The sequence below is a fragment of the Aotus nancymaae genome, unplaced genomic scaffold, assembly GCF_030222135.1.
Source record: "Aotus nancymaae isolate 86718 unplaced genomic scaffold, 86718_ANA_hifiasm-v0.15.2.pri h1tg000003l, whole genome shotgun sequence".
NCBI lineage: Eukaryota > Metazoa > Chordata > Mammalia > Primates > Aotidae > Aotus > Aotus nancymaae.
Genome location: NW_026988414.1, coordinates 37,215,302 through 37,231,653, shown reverse-complemented (window position 1 = coordinate 37,231,653; position 16,352 = coordinate 37,215,302). Strand labels below are relative to the sequence as shown.

At 41.5% G+C, this 16,352-nt stretch overlaps 1 protein-coding gene across 4 annotated transcripts in view; it reads left to right on the top strand.

Moving 5' to 3' along the window:
* RUSC2 (RUN and SH3 domain containing 2) overlaps window positions 1–16,352 on the top strand; it is a 117,129-nt gene that overhangs the window by 64,938 nt on the left and 35,839 nt on the right. The window lies entirely within an intron of this gene.

The following is a 16,352-nucleotide window of genomic DNA, read 5'->3' as shown; positions in this document are numbered from 1 at the left end:
CCTAACTCTGTTCATTGGGTAGAAAATTCGTGATTTACAGATAACTTGTAAATTCACTCTAACCTCTTTTCTATCTATTTTCCTGGGATATTGCCTGAGTTAGAGCTGCTTTACTTTAAAACTTATACAGGGGGAAAAATAACAAGCCATAAAGAAAAGTTAAAGAATTTAAGGTGGTATTCCTATTGAAAAGAAAACACTGGACCGGGTGCTGTGGCTCACGCCTGTAATCCCAGCACTTTGGGAGGCCGAGGTGAGTGGATCATGATGTCAGGAGTTCAAGACCAGCCTGATCAATATGGTGAAACCCCATCTCTACTAAAAATACAAAAATTAGCCGTGCGTGGTGGCAGGTGCCTGTAGTCCCAGCTGCTCGGGAGGCTAAGGCAGAAGAATCGCTTGAATCCAGGAGGTGGAGGTTGCAGTGAGCTGAGATTGTGCCACCGCACTCCAGCCCGGGCAACAGAGCAAGATTCTGTCTCATAAAAAAAAAGAAAGAAAACACTGGCTATGACCGTGACATGGTTCCTTGTTGTAAACTGGTAAATTGAACAGTAGTACAGTCTTAAAAAGGCAATAGGAGGGATTCAGGTTCGAGAAAAGAAAAGGGGATTCCTGATTCACATTTATTATAGTTGTCACTTATTGGGCCCTCCCTAAATAACAGTCAGTGTCCTAGATGTGTTATATATCTTCTCTGTAACTCCTGCCACCACCCTGTGGGGAAGGTATTATCTCCACTTTAAAATGAAACTGAGGCTGAGGAGAATCAAATAACTTGCCAGGTGCTACAGAATTAGTCCTTAAGAGCAGAGTTCTATACCCATCTTTTCTTAGCTCTTTACATTGACCAGAAAGAAACAAAAATAAGTGGCCTGATGCTGGAAGGAGCAAATCAGGGTTCTATTTCTTCACTGTAATGAACAATAGTTTGTTAGTTGAAGTGAGTTCCTATGCTTTAAATAAAAATATGTAATGTAAAAACAGGTACTGAACTCCCAAAAAATGAATGGGAATAAAAGTGGAGCTTAACTAAGAGTATGTTATTGATAGATTCCAGTGACTTTCCAAGTGCCAGAGTTTTCGGTTCAGGCATAGATAATTGGCTGGGCATGTGGTGGCTCGCACCTGTAATCCCAGAACTTTAGGAGGCCAAGGCAGGAGGACCGCTTGAGCCTAGGAGTTCAAGACCAGCCTGGCCAACATAGTGAGACCCCATCTCTAAAAAAAAAAATATTTTAGAAAGAAAAAACACAGATAATTGTAGTTGCCAATAAATACAGTGTAAACTGGACCCTGATTAATAAATATGCTAATTGGCTTTTCTGGACGGAACTGGCTTTCATGATTTAACTGTCTTTCCTGTGAATGCAGCACATTCCAAAGGCCTACTTAATTGTGTATTTAGTCATAGTTACGTACTTGTTTGGTCTCCCTGGGTGTGAACTGTAAGCTCCATGAAGGCAGGCATCAAGTCTGTTTCTTTCACACATTACAGTGCCTGGCACTTTGGAGGTGCTCAGTTAATATTTATTGAGTAAGCCATTTAGTCCTCGGGCAAGACTTTGGCATTTAAGGTTCTCAGGGCCACAGATTCCTTCAAACATTTGCCCAAAGCAGAGAAGGAAACTCTTCCAGAGCACTGTTACGTACTTCTGGGTTGGGCTGTTAGATTTCCCAGGTCCTGCCTCCTTTGGGTGGGCCCTTAGGCTTGATGCCAGGTGGGCTGTGTTTTTAGCAAAGGGCTTGTCCTTACTCTGAGATTTTGACTATAAATGGATTATGCTATTTGCTGTCCCCCGGTGAACCCAGTGGGGCAGCAGCTGACAATGGGAGAACAGAGTTACTACTTTGTCTGCGGGAGTCTCCCAACATCTATCCAGAGATAGCTCCAGTATAAGTTGGCCAAGCAGGAAATTCCAAACCCTTTTCCTGAACTCCAAACAGCTTGAGGAGTCTCTTCAGATGGATTTGGAAAAGCTCCCAGTGAGCAGAGCTGGGTCTTATGTAACTTTATAGACTGCCCTTTTTAGGAAAAAAACAAAGTGTTCCTCAGCTAGTGCTGGACTTTTGAAACACACTGCATTCTTTCCTAGCTATTCAGCAGTCCCCACTGGAAGCAGCTAATAGGATGGAGTTGAAGACTGGTGAGGTTAAAGGGGGAGAAAGGGCGGGATGTCTGTCATTCTGTCTGGAACCTGCTGTTCTGGGTCCCCTCCTGTGGTTCCCACTAGCAGTAGAGGGAGCACATCGCCAGGTGTGAAGGAAACTCTAAGAGAGGAACTGTCCCAAGGATACTCCCCCTGCATATTCCAGAAGCCCATCACTGGATTCCCTAGATCGTTTTCAGCACCCCACATCCCAAAAAGGAGGGCTAGAACGAAGTATGTGTAAATATGTCCACGTTTGTAATGAGCCAAATTCTGCTCTGAAGTGTTTCCAGTTTAATTTGGTGAAGATTTCAGTTGCTCGTTAGTTCAACTGAGTATAACATTTTAATCATCTACTATGTGCCAGGCTTTAGGCTAGGTTAAGTGACTACAAAGATGAAAATAGCCTCTGTCCTTAGCATGCAACCAAGAAGGAAACAAAATGTCTATAAATGGTTATAATATACTTCCTTGTTTTATAGTCCTTAGTGCTTTTTGTAATTCTTGTATTTTTAACTCTCCTAAAAGATATATATCAGGTTTATGTTATCTACCTGTGAACTAATGTGCTAATTCAAGATAAAAATACAGAAAAATTTCTTCAGGTATAAATCTTCTTTTACAAGTTTTTCATGAAAGGGGCAAGCACAAGTTTCAAGAATATTCTCATCTAATTTTTGTTTTTATTTTCATAATTTTCTCAAGCTAATATAAGGCATTTTAGAACTTTGAATATAATTTGAATCTTTTAAAACAACATTTAGCTTTCTCAGTGAATTATAATTTGCCCTCTGCACATCTGTGGCTTTTGTTTCTTCTCTGAATTAAGGTATTAGGCATTTAGTGGGCACTCGTTAAATACTTGTTTTCCCAGTACAGGTAGCTGTCTTTGAGGCTGTAAAGTGGGTAGTCTCTCATGTCTCCTGTGCTGATGTTTCATGAGGTCCAGGCTTTCAGGCCTGTGAGGATCCCAGATGGCCCCAGAGTCCATCATCCCAGTTATTGCCAGAAAATACAGATAAGCAAAAAGAAGATGTGTATGCATTTTTTAAAATAATGGCATCCTACCATGAGTTATACTTTGTTTTGTTTTGTTTTTCCTTCTTCCTTCCCTCTCTCTTTTATACATCACACAGAAGAGCACAGCTGCTGTGGTACCAAGCACACCTGGGTATGAAGCTCAGCTAAGCCAGTTTCTAATTTTAAAAACGCGGATAATTTTTGTAAACTCTCTGGGTCCCTGAGAAATAATAACATTAAGTTTAACCCTATGAAATGGGCATTTTTGCAGGTTAAAGAAAATGCATACTGACAATTTCACATCATCCTAACAGTTCCCACCTTGTATAGTTTTGTCAGCATTAAATGAGATGATGCACATGCAGTTCTCATCACAATGTCTGGCAGTGAGGTAATCACTAATGACTATACATATTAATTGCTACTGCTACTACTAGGATGATGATGACGATGACTGCTAAGAAGCAGAAGCACAATTCAAAGTGAACCAAAAGAGCAGCCATTCTTTGGTTTTCAACCATGGATTCTGGACTTGAGAATTTTACTTTTGCTGTTGTTGTTGTTGTTTGTTTGTTTGTTAGTTTTTGAGACAGAGTCTTGTTCTCTTGCCCAGGCTGGAGTACAGTGGCATGATCTTGGCTCACTGCAACCTCTGCCTCCCGGGTTCAAGCGATTCTGATGCCTCAGCCTCCTGAGCAGCTGGGATTACAGGCATGCACCACAATGCCTGACTAATTTTTGTATTTTTAGTAGAGATGGGATTTTGCCATGTTGGCCAGACTGGTCTCGAACTCCTGACCTCCAGTGATCTACCCGCCTCAGCCTCCCCAAGTGCTAGGATTACAGACGTGAGCTACCGTGCCTGACCTGAGAGTTGTACTTTGTAAATTGCTCATTTAAAAGAATTTAAAAAACCTATATCATGAGCATAGTTTCATCCTGACAACCATTCTGACACATCTTTTTGTGTTTTGTGGAATACCTCATTGCATGGATTACATTGGAATTTATTTAACCAATTCATTACTGAGGGGACATTTAAAATATTTTTAAATTTTGGCTGGGTGCAGTGGCTCAAGCCTCTAATCCCAGCAATTTGAGAGGCTAAGGTGGGAGGATCGCTTGAGGCCAGGAGTTTGAGACCAGTCTGAGAAACATAGCACTACCCTATTTCTCTTTTTTTTTAAAAATTGTTTTAAATAATATATTTTTTTGCCTTTGTAAATAGTCCTTCAACAAACATTCATATATATATGTTTATGTGCTTTTATAATGTTATTTCTTTTAAATACATTTCATAGAATTAGACTAGAACGTATGCTTATTTCAAATTTTGCTACATACTGCTTGGCTGCCCTCTTGAAAATTTCATTAATTCATTTGAAAATATTAATCTACTGTGTATGCCAGACACTGCTAGGTTCTGAGTATACAACAATAAATAATGGTAGACAGGGTTACTGCCTCATGAAACTTGCTGTCTAATGTTAGAAGCCAAATAAACAAGTATAAAACACAATATAGAGAAGTGCAAGGCACTTTGAGAAAACACAACCAGTAGTCTGGGAAGAGCCGTTGGATTTGTGATATTTTAGCTAAAAACCTAATGGATGATTAGGAGTTAGCCAGACAATTGGAGGAGCAGTGTTCCATTCAGTACCAAGTTGATCTGAGTTGATAGTATGACCACAGGGCAAAAGATGAGAGTGAAGAGATGAATTATCAAGGATAGGATATACCTTTAGGAAATTTGGATTTTATAGAAAGCCTTCAAAGGGTTTTTAAGCAAGAGACTGATACAAATAGAATTCATTTGCTGTCTATTAAGATGATTCTAGGGAGGGAAACCAGGTTAGGGGTTGATGTAGGAACTTAGATAAGTGATGACTATAGGTTGGTCTTTAGTAGCAGTAGGGATGGAGCATGTGGTAGGATGTATAAAGTAGCAATAGATGTAAGTAACAAACCCAACATTGGTGGCTTAAATAAGATGGAGTTTTTTTTCTCTCTCATCAACAACAGAAGTACAGAGGTAGATAGTCCTGGGTTAGTATGGCAGCTTCACAGTCATTAGAGACCCACACCCCTTCCAGCTTTTTGCTCTGCTATCTCTAGGCCATCCTTATGGTACAAGATGACTTACTATAGCTCTAGTCATTACACCTACCTTCCTAGCAGCAGGATGGAGGAAGGGAGGAAGAAGGAGGCACCCTGTTCATCATAAAGAGACTACCCAGAAGTTCCACACAACAATTCCACCGTAACTCGGTCAAATGGCCACCCTTACTTGCAAGGGAGGTAGAAATGTGGAATTTTACTTGGGCATCATTTTACACAGCCAAATATCAGGGTTCTGTTAATTTGAAAGATAAAGGGAGAATAAATATTTGATTGGCAACTAATAATCTGGGGCCTGGGAAGATGGGGAACTAATTCAATTCGGCTAAATTGTTTACAAAATAATAACTCACAATACTGGTAAAAGATACACATATACCAGTGTTGAAAAGAGACTTATTTGGCTATGAGCCAAAGACTTAACATTAAAATCCTGTTTTATTTTTGCAAAGAATGAACAATTGTTAGCTCAAATAAGTCCCCAGCTTAGTTAAGAATGTAGCTGTATTAATTTAATCTGAATCACTACTGTATAAAATTGTCATACTTGTGATTTTTAGTACCTTGTCATTCATTAATATTCAGAGTATAGAAAAAGGTCGACCAACAGAGTGCTGCTATTTTTTTTCAAGTCCGTGACTAACATCATAGATTGCTGCTATTTGGAACAAAGTCAAACAAGACCCAAATTAAGGGATTTGCTTATTGTTTTTCTCTATCAAGGATATTAGCAGTGTATTATAGTAGAAAGAGCAAGGGCTTTGGAGTGAGTCAGACAACAGTTGCAAGCCCAACTTTTCTACTTTCTGGCTCTGATCTTGGATAAAGTTTATCTCTGCAAGAGTCTGAGTTTCCTCAACTGTAAAATAGAGATAATACCTATTTTGCACGGTTATCATGAAGATTAGAAATGCACTTATGGGCCAGACACGGTGGCTCACACCTATAATTCCAGCACTTTGGGAGGCTGAGGTGGGAGGATCACTTGAGGCCAGGAGTTTGAGAATAGCCTGGCCAACATGGCGAAACCTCATCTTTACTAAAAATACAAAAATTGGCTGGCCGTGGTGGCACACGCCTGTAATCTCAGCTACTTGGGTAGCTGACACACGAGAATCGCTTGAATCTGGGAGGCAGAGGTTGTAGTGAGCCAAGATAGCACCACCACACTCCAGCCTGAGTGACAAAGCAAGATTCTTGTCTCAAAGAAAAAAAAGATGAGCTTATGATATACATCTAGCATGGTGAGTAACATAGTAAATAATAAATAATAGCTAATAATATTATAAGAATTACTCTTTAGCAATTAGTAATTTGTTTCCTCTAGCTTCTGGTATATGGGGAGGTATGACTACAAAGATTTCTAACCATTTCTACATCATTCTTTTTTTTTTTTTTGAGATGGAGTCTTGCTTGGTCGCCCGGCTGGAGTGCAGTGGTGCAATCTCACCTCACTGCAATCTCCGCCTCCTGGGTTCAAGCTGCCTCAGCCTCCTGAGTAGCTGGGACTACAGCATCACCATGCCTGGCTAATTTTTTATATTTTAGTAGAGATGGGGTTTCACCATGTTGGCCAGGATGGTCTCAATCTCCTAACCTTGTGATCCACCTGCCTCAGCCTCCCAAAGTGCTAGGATTACAGGCGTGAGCCACCACGCCCAGCCTATACATCATTCTTAGGATGCTTCTATAGCAGTTTGCTACCTGTTTACAGAACCTGTAATTATTTGTGATGGTGCTTAGATTAAAAGTCAGCCCTAAATCTTTGCTCAAAACAAACTCACCCCTACCCTCATGCCTTTTATCCATATTTACTGTATCCAAATCCATCTGTCTATTGATAGTTTTCCTTGCTATCCACAGCCATGCCATATATAGAATGGGGAGTGAGTTCAGGCCTGAGCCAATTCAAGTGTGGATTTGGAACCTGGGGGAAGGAAGAAAAAAAAAAAAGGCCTCGTAGAGGCATGGGATAGTATTATTAAGCAGAAACAAAAAGATAAAGATGGTTTATGGTTCAGTCTGCACTCCAGAATGATAGTGCAATAAGCTAAATTCTATAGATGCTTTTGAAGTGTTTTAAAATGTGAGATAAATTAGCCAGTCTGTCAGCTCTAATACAAATAACCTCAGGATTTTTCCTTCACGTTCCTCAGTGGCTCCTTAGAGGGGAGTTGCCTCTTGAGAACTGTGTCAGCCCTGCCTGGAGCCCTGCATCAGCCCTCTAGGCAGACCCAACAGGGTCAGAATTTTAAGATGCGGACCTTTAATAGGGAGGCCTTTAAGGTCTAGAGTAGGAGTCAGCAAATTATGGCCCCTGCCAGGGTGGTTTTATATGATCCACAAGCTGAGAATGGCTTTTACATTTTTAAAGAGGAATCGTTTGTTTGTTTAAAAGGGTATCATACATTTCAAAATTGCTAAGAAAGTAAATTTCAAATGTTCTCACCAAAAAAAGGTAAGTATTTGAGGCAATGGACATGTTAATTAGCTTAATTTAATTATTCCACATCATATTCATAAATCATAGTATCACTGTGCTCCACAGATATATATATAATTATAAATTGTAAACTTACAAGAAAAAAAAAGTTTAACAACGTGGCAGGACTGTATAGCCCACAAAGCTGAAATATTTATTGTCTGGCCCTTTACAGAAAGAGTTTTCTGACTCCCGATTTTGAGGCCACTTCTCTGAAAGGAGGTGGGTCTCACCAGAGGCTGCAAGAGGTTTGAACATCTGTTTTGAATCTGAGGGTAGGCACTTACAGAAAAAGAGGTGTCACCATCAACAAAGAATAGATTTCTAGTTCTCTTCAGGATTTCTGGAGACCTGGCAAACTAAGCCAATACTGAGGGATTGCTGGGCTAGAAAGAGTGAAAGCTTGTGTTGGGTTTAGAATACAGTATCGCCTTTGTTCTAACTAAGCAGTAGAATACATCCCTCATTGATGTTGCTCTCTCAGGCCTTTTAGGCTACGTTCCAGTGAGTCCTGCTGCTGAATGGCACATCAGTGGGATACAGGCCTCAGATCAGTGTCCTGGGCCTACAACCAGGAGAGAATTAGCTTTGTGGCTCCTAGACAGACAAGGTAGTGAGTGAAATTGTTTCTTTTGCTTGCGTATTTCTAAATTCCTTATTATATATTAGTGGAAATTAATACCTTATGTCTAGGTAGGCATATTCCTGACTATTTCACCTGATCCTCAAACCAGAGGTGGGGATTATAGGCCTGAAAGAGGGGCACTGCATCTCTGGGCACGGACCAGGCCTACTTCCTAACATGGCCACTGTGACCCTAGAAGAGGGAGAACACAGGAGACCAGGGTGCCCTACCTGCATGCATGGATGACCATTGTATTTCTGAAATACTTTAGTCTAAAGACTACAGAATTTACATTTCCCTTATTCTTTGTATTTTTCAAATATTTTTTTCTTACCACATACCAGAAGATGGATACAGTTAGTCTTTTTTCTAGATGGTAAATATAGAGCTTTGAGAGAACAGGTACCCTGCCCCAGATGACCCAGCAAGTTGGAGGAAAAGCCAAGAATGAAAGCAGTGTTTCTGTTGTTGGGCATCCTGCCACTGTCCTAGGCATGGGTAGCTTCCAGATGAAGCTAAAGTCAAACTCCTTTATCACTAGTGATCAAATCTGGTTGTTTCTAAGGTTGCACTGTTGTTCTGATGACTGAGTGGATAATCCTTGAATGACAGGAAAAAATGTATTAAATGAGTTGCTCACCAGCCTGCCTTCTTGCCAGCACCCTGGCTTCTTAAGGTATCAACATGTTGTGTCACTGATGATGACCTGTGATGGCAGGAAGATGACGGAGTCACTGTTCCTGTGCGCTTAGCTGCTCGGCTGCTTTGTTTGCATGTCAGCATTCCTACCTGGTGTGTGGTACATTTTTGTCATTCCACGGCAGTCTGCTGTGCTCCTGGCTCCAGAGTGAGCCAGTCTGCATCTATTTACATCAGCTCTTCAGCTGTCAGCCTCCTCACGCTCCTATCCTCCTGATGGGGCAAGTAGACACTGTGGCAGGAGCTGCCTTCCAGGGAGCTTAGTGGGATATCCACAGAGTTCCAGATACTGTAGTCAAAGTATAAAGTTCTTGGGACTCCAGTCTCTAGGTCTTGCAGGGATGAAGAAGCTTTCAGGAGAGATTAGGTACTGGCTCCTGGCCCAACGAGATTTCTATCCCAGTGTGTCATGTCTAGGAAAAAATCTCTGGTGGCAGATTTTCAAGGAATTTGATGTACCTGCTAAAAACCATGCAAATTGGTTGAGGACTAGCCTAACCCATCCTTTGTCTCAGATTCCTATAAAACCCTCCCAAGCAGGCTTTTTCTTTTTCTTTACAATGTCAGCACTCAATGCCCTAGTCAGGGACTTATGACTGATAAGGCTCAGCTTCTGGGTAGTTGAGTGGCACTCTTTCTTTGATTTTATTCAGATCATTTCAATGCAGCCAGTGTGTGTGTGTGTACCCTGTCCAGAACAGTGGGGCCTACCTGACTCAGAGTACTATAAGCAATAGCTTTCAACTTGAGGTCCACCTGGTCCCAGAGGTTTGGCACTAGACAGCTGGACATATGAAAGCTCTATTTGTTCCCCTTCCTCTTCCCTGTCGCTGTTTAATGCTGAACTGTTTTCAACAAGGCTTGCTTCCTATAGAATCCAACTTAGCAACCTGGAGAAGCCTGAGGCCACTCCTGGAGCAGGAAGCTGCCCTGGATTTGGCAGTAACCAGTAGAACTTGATACTGACGCCAGAGTGTAAAAATAAACACCTCCTACAGTTCTGTCTTAATCCATTGGCATCAGAGTTGCTATTATTAACCTGTAGGCCTCACAGGCAGCTGTGATGGTCAGACAGCACCCTGGACAAAACCTATCCTGCCAACTTGGGATCACACACTCTCCCCTTCCCTACTGGGATATGATCTGGGCCAGGAGAAGCACCATCAGTCTAGGAACACGCCTTACAACAGGTAATACTAGAGGTGGATTAGTATCTAAAGAGATTTTGCCTGCCACTTCCCTGGACCTGGAACCTTTAAATTTTCTGGGAAACTGGGAAAGGAGACAGGAAAGAACTCCACTGGTCATCTGCCAGAGATATAATAATAGTGACTTATTACTAAGCACTTACCATGTGTTGGGTGTTTTTTTTTTTAATATCTTAATTTTACTTGAAGCTTTTCAGGGAAAATATTATGACAGTTTTACAAATGAAGAAGCTGAAGTTTAGTGAGGTTGAGTGACTACCCAGAATTCCACAGTTGGCAAGTAATGTGTCAGAGTTGGACCCAGACTTGTCTTAACACCAAAATCCATGTTTTGAATAATTATAGAACCTGTGCTGCTGAATACTTAGAACCCAGGCTTCAGTTACCTGCTTTTTAAATTTAGGGGCTTAAGTAAACAAAAATATATAAATTATTTTCACTTTAATCTTATAACTAAACCATTTCTGGAACACAGAAATGGTTTTTGCTGCCACCTATGAGTGAGCCAGTCCCAGTGCTCTTCCCAGGCACAGTGAGCTGGACTCCAGAGACTGTCAGGGCAAGCCTCCTGGAAGATGAGATACCTCCGGGAAAAGGCTTTGACTCTGCCTGAGGAGTCTCAGACCATGACTCCTCTGTGGAGAACATGGTCAGATTGTCCCCCAGGGGGAACAAGGCTTTGATGGTTCTGGGAGTCATGCCGAGGGAAGGGTGTACTTGAATAAAAAGATTCCTTGAAGGGCAGCTAGGCTTCCCTCCCCTCTTTTTCCAACCTCCTCCACCCTGGCCTCACAACTGGCTTGTGTAATTTAATCTAGATTCTTCTCATAGCCTTCTTTACTGTGCATATGAAGCCTTTTATTTACAGCTTTGGGCATTCTGATTGGATGTAGCTTCCTAGCCTGCATGCTTCAGTCCACTGCCTTTGGGGAGTGGGAGCAGAGTATACTCTAGTTTTGCTTCCTGAAGGCCGGGAGCTAAAAGGAATAGCCAGAGGGCTGCTCACACAGCCAAAGGGCTGGCCACACTGAGCAGTCAAAGAGCAGCATAGGGACCTTTTTTGTTCCAGCTCACTTGCTCCTGCAAATACTCACTTGAGAGCCATCCTCCAAGCAAAGCAGTCTGTGCTGGGGCTTTCAGCATCCACCCCTCATACACTGCCTCTGGTCTTGGTGGCTTCCTGCTCGCCTGCTGCTCACCTCCACCTAGCACAGGGAGGCTTCAGCCTGTGGGCCTTATTCACTGCAGCACTCTCCATCCCCTCATCTGAAGAACTCGGTCTGTCAAGGTAGGAACCAAATCTTTCCTAATTCCCTATAGTCTTCCTCTCTTCCCTAATACATCCTCAAAAGAAATAGGGTTTACAGCAAATTCCCAATCTCTAGAGACTTAACAGCTAGCAGTTAGAAGCCAGCCAGCTGCGAGTATAGGTGTGTTTATGTGTCTTTGTATTTATGTTAGAATGCAGGAGGGTGAAAGGGAGGTCATTTTTTTAACACACTGCATCGGAACCTTCCCCTGGGCTCCAGGTTTTAATTTGGCTTAGGTTATAATTAGACCAGAAAAGGACCTTATGAGGTCATCTGATTGAGCCCTCTGCTTCCAAACAGGTGCTACAAGTTGAGCTAAGGAAGGAATCCATGTACACTTTTGCTGGTTGGATCAGCAGAAGAAAATAATTTTTTTGTTTTCTAGATTTAATTCCTTTTGAGCATAGAGACCCTAGAGACAAAGCTAGGTTTATTATCAGATTTTTATGGAATAAAGAGAAGCAACCCTTTCAGCTCAGTGAGTTTTCCTGGGTATACTTTCCCAATGCTGCAGTCTGCATTCACTGAATTGGGTCCTTGGGTGCTTGGAGCCTTTTACCTCTTAGACTGCTGAGCCCATTCTGCTTCAGAGCCAAGCTTCTTCTGGAATGTTTGTCTTTGACTTTTAAGGGTAGACTTTTAGCTGAACTTTTCTACAACATATGTGAGCAGCCAAAAGCAAAGCAAGTTCTGTGCTTCGAAAGAGGACTCTATATTAAGGAAGCCTAATAAGGCAGCAACTGGTGTGTCTGGGACAGCCCTTCAGGCTAGGCCCCTTCCAACACACTCACAGCATGCTGTCTGGCCTCACTTGGAGTCCAGAATAACATACCAGTTAGAAACAGCAGCCGCTCAGCTAGCAGCAGCTACACTCCACGTGGAAGAAAGACAGATGACCTCCTGGGCGTTGGCTGCTATTCCATTTTTGGAATCGGACTCCTGATGCGATAGCCAGGTGCTCTCAGCATCTAACAACTTGTTTATTCTCTCTTTACAGTTCAGTCCTAGACACTCACAGGAATCACTGTTAACCTGAAATCAAATTCTTTGAGCCTGTCTCACACATTTCACAGAGAAGTACTTGGCTTGTAGGAAATTCAGAGCCTCCATCTAATCTCATGGCAGGGGTGGAGGGTAGTTATGCAAGCTGACCTTCCAAATTTATGTACAAAGTTTATTTCTGTTCTGGGAAGTTAGGTTTGCTATTAATGAAGTTAATCAACATCAATTTATAAATATTTGATTTGGGAGCTATGAAGAAAGAGAGACATTTCTGTCAGTTAATTATTTATTTCACTCCCCATATCTCTAACCCCCAGCAAACCATGCTCAGTTCTGCCTTTGCCTGGTGTCCCCTGGAGGTGCCTTTAGGGGCCCCCACAGTGAGGAGAGGGAATTGGAGTACATGGCATTAGGCCTCCCCTGCTTCAACCAGGGTAGCTGTTTTATGTATTGGGGCTGAAAAATTAAAAGCATTGCTCTAACCCTTACATCCTGAATTCTTTTTGCTGTTCTGGCCCTCTCCAGAGGCATATTGGAAATTATTTTAACAAAATTATGAGCCCCTCAAATTGGGCTGTTACCCCTGAACATCCAGCATAGTTCCTTATACACAGGAAGAGTGTAGTAGATGTTTGTGGCTTGATTGCTTGCTTGATTGATTAATTGGCTCACAAGATGATATTAATTGATAGCCTCAGGATAATTCTAGATGAGAGAATAGAGTACAGTATGTCATAATTTATTTTGATTTGTTACAGTTTGAGCATTTCTGACCTTTGCTACTGGAATCAGTCACTCAGTCTAAAAATGGGAATTGAAAACCTCTTTTATGCCAATAATTGTGCTTAACAATGGAGACAGGAAGGAATAAGGGAAGAAAATAACAAGCAGCCAACCAATATTTCATTTAAACCTATGAAATGCTATGCAATTATTGAGGAGTGACTTACTTCCAATTATGTAGTCACTTTTGGAATAGGTGTGATATGGTACTGATAAGAATGTGTGTTTTGTGTATTTGAAGTGGAGAGTTCTATATATGTTTATTAAGTTTACTTGTTCCAGGTCTGAGTTCAAGTCCTGGATGTCCTTGTTAATTTTCTATCTCGTTGATCAGTCATGTATATTTAGGATCGTTAGCTCTTCTTGTTGCATTGATCCTTTTACCATTATGTAATGTCCTTCTTTGCCTCTTTTGATCTTTGTTGCTTTAAAGTCTATTTTATCAGAGGTGAGAATTGCAACTCCTGCTTTTTATTTATTTATTTATTTTTTGCTCTCCGTTTGGTTGGTAAATCTTCCTCCATCCCTTTGTTTTGAGTCTTTGTGTATCGTTGCATGTGAGATGGGTCTGGATACAGCATAGCGATGGGTTTTGGCTTTTTATCCAATTAATAATATATATGGGTCTAATACTGCCATTTGATGCTAGCTGGCTGTTTTGCCCATTAGTTGATGTAAGTTCTTCATTATGTTAATGCTGTTTACTTTTTGATATATTTTTGGAAAGGCTGATACTGGTTGTTCCTTTATATGTGCAGTGTTTCTTTCAGAAGCTCTTGTAAAGCAGGCCTGGTGATGGTGAAATCTCTAAGTACTTGCTTGTTCACAAAAGATTTTATTTTTCCTTCGCTTGTGAAGCTTAGTTTCACAACTGGCTGGATATGAAATTCTGGGTTGAAAGTTCTTTTCTTTAAGGATGTTGAATATTGGCCCCCACTCTTTTCTGGCTTGTAGGGTTTCTGCTGAGAGATCTGCTGTAAGTCTGATAGGCTTCCCTTTGTGGGTAACCTGACCTTTCTCTCTGGCTGCTCTTAGTATTTTCTCCTTCATTTCAACCCTAATGAATCTGACAGTTATGTGCCTTGGGGTTGGTCTTCTTGAGGAATATCTTTGTGGTGGTCTCTGCATTACCTGGAATTGAATATTGTCCTGCCTTACTAGGTTGGGAAAGTTTTCCTGAATAATATCCTGAAGAGTATTTTCCAATTTGGATTCATTCTCTTCGTCACATTCAGGTACACCTATCAAACATAGATTAGGTCTTTTCACATAGTCCCATATTTCTTGGAGACTTTACTCATTCCTTTTTATCCTTTTTTCTCTAATCTTGACTTCTCGTTTTATTTCATTAAGTTGGTCTTCGACCTCTGATATCCTTTCTTCTGCTTGATCAATTCGACTGTTAAAACCTGTGCATACTTCGCGAAGTTCTTGTGTTGTGTTTTTCAGCTCCATTAATTCACTTATATTCCTCTCTAAATTGTCTATTCTCGTTAGCATTTCATCAAACCTTTTTTCAAAGTTCTTAGTTTCTTTGCATTGGGTTAGAACAAGTTCTTTTAATTCACAGAAGTTTCTTATCTTATCATCCACCTTCTGAAGCCTACTTCTGTTAATGGAACGCACTCGTTCTCCATCAGGCCTTGTTCTGTTGCTGATGAGGAACTGTGATCCCCTGTAGAGGGAGAGGCATTCTGATTTTGGGTATTCTCAGCCTTTTTATGCTGGTTTCTTCCCATCATTGTAAATTTATCCACCTGTCGTCTTTGTGATTACTGACTTTTAAATTAGGTCTCTGAGTGGACGTCCACCTTGTTGATTCCCAGCACTGAAATCCGAGCAATCCACTGCGCTGGCCAAAACAGCGGTGTTAAGATTGATGGTGCTTTTCTGCCCGGGAATCTCCGGTCTAGCTCCCTTCTTGAGTCCGTCCTTCAATCAGCTGAATAGGTGACTCTATCTTCCCGGAGCTCCAAACATTGGCCAAAAGGGGACCCAGTCCTGCTCACTCTGCACCAAGACTGCCGCGCCGGCCACAAGAGTTGCGCTGGCAACCCGTGGGGCTCCTCCACCGGGAATCCCCTGGTCCGTGAGCAAGAAAAATTCATCTGAAAGTGTGTCGTCCTTTCGTTCTCTGCACTTTCACTGAGAGCTACAATCCCGAGCTGCTAGTGATCAGCCATCTTGGATCTCTCTCGAAGTAGTCAGCTTTTAAAAATTCATACAGAGCAATAAAGGTCTTCACAATGAAAATAGTAGCTGGGCATGGTGGCTCATGCCTATAATCCCAGCACTCTGGGAGGCCGAGGTGGGTGGATCACTTGAGGCCAGGAGTTTAAGACCAGCCTGGCCAACATGGTGAAACTCTATCTCTATTAAAAATACAAAAAATTAGTGAGGCATGGGGAACATGCCTGTAATCCCAGCTACTCAGAAGGCTGTGGGAGACAGAAGTTGCAGTGTGCCAAGATTGTGCCACTGCACTCCAGCCTGGGCAACAGGTTGTGACTCTGCCTCAGGAAAAAAAAAAAAAAACTGTCATTTTTTTAACCATCATAGTAAAAAGCTGATTCTGACAAAACTTATCAATGGATGCTAAAGTGATTGGATAAAAGTCTGATGGGGAACAGGTTATTTACCCAATCTAAAAGTAATCTCTCCATAGATTGCTTATTAATTGGAGGAGAAAATGGTAACTTTACAATGGAGAAACCTGATAGATACTGTCTTAACAAATGGTTGGTTCAAAATTAGCATCATCAATAAAGTGACAAAATGACCACATGTATTGGGTTTTGTCTTGTTTTGTTCTGTGTTGTGTGTTTCTCCCAGACTCCTATTTTTTGTTTTTATTGTACTCTTTGTTTTCTGTTGGAGGCTGTCCTCAAAAGTCTGATGATCCCTTGGCTGCTGATTTAAGAATGAGCCATTTAAAAACACTGGAGGTTCTGTGAG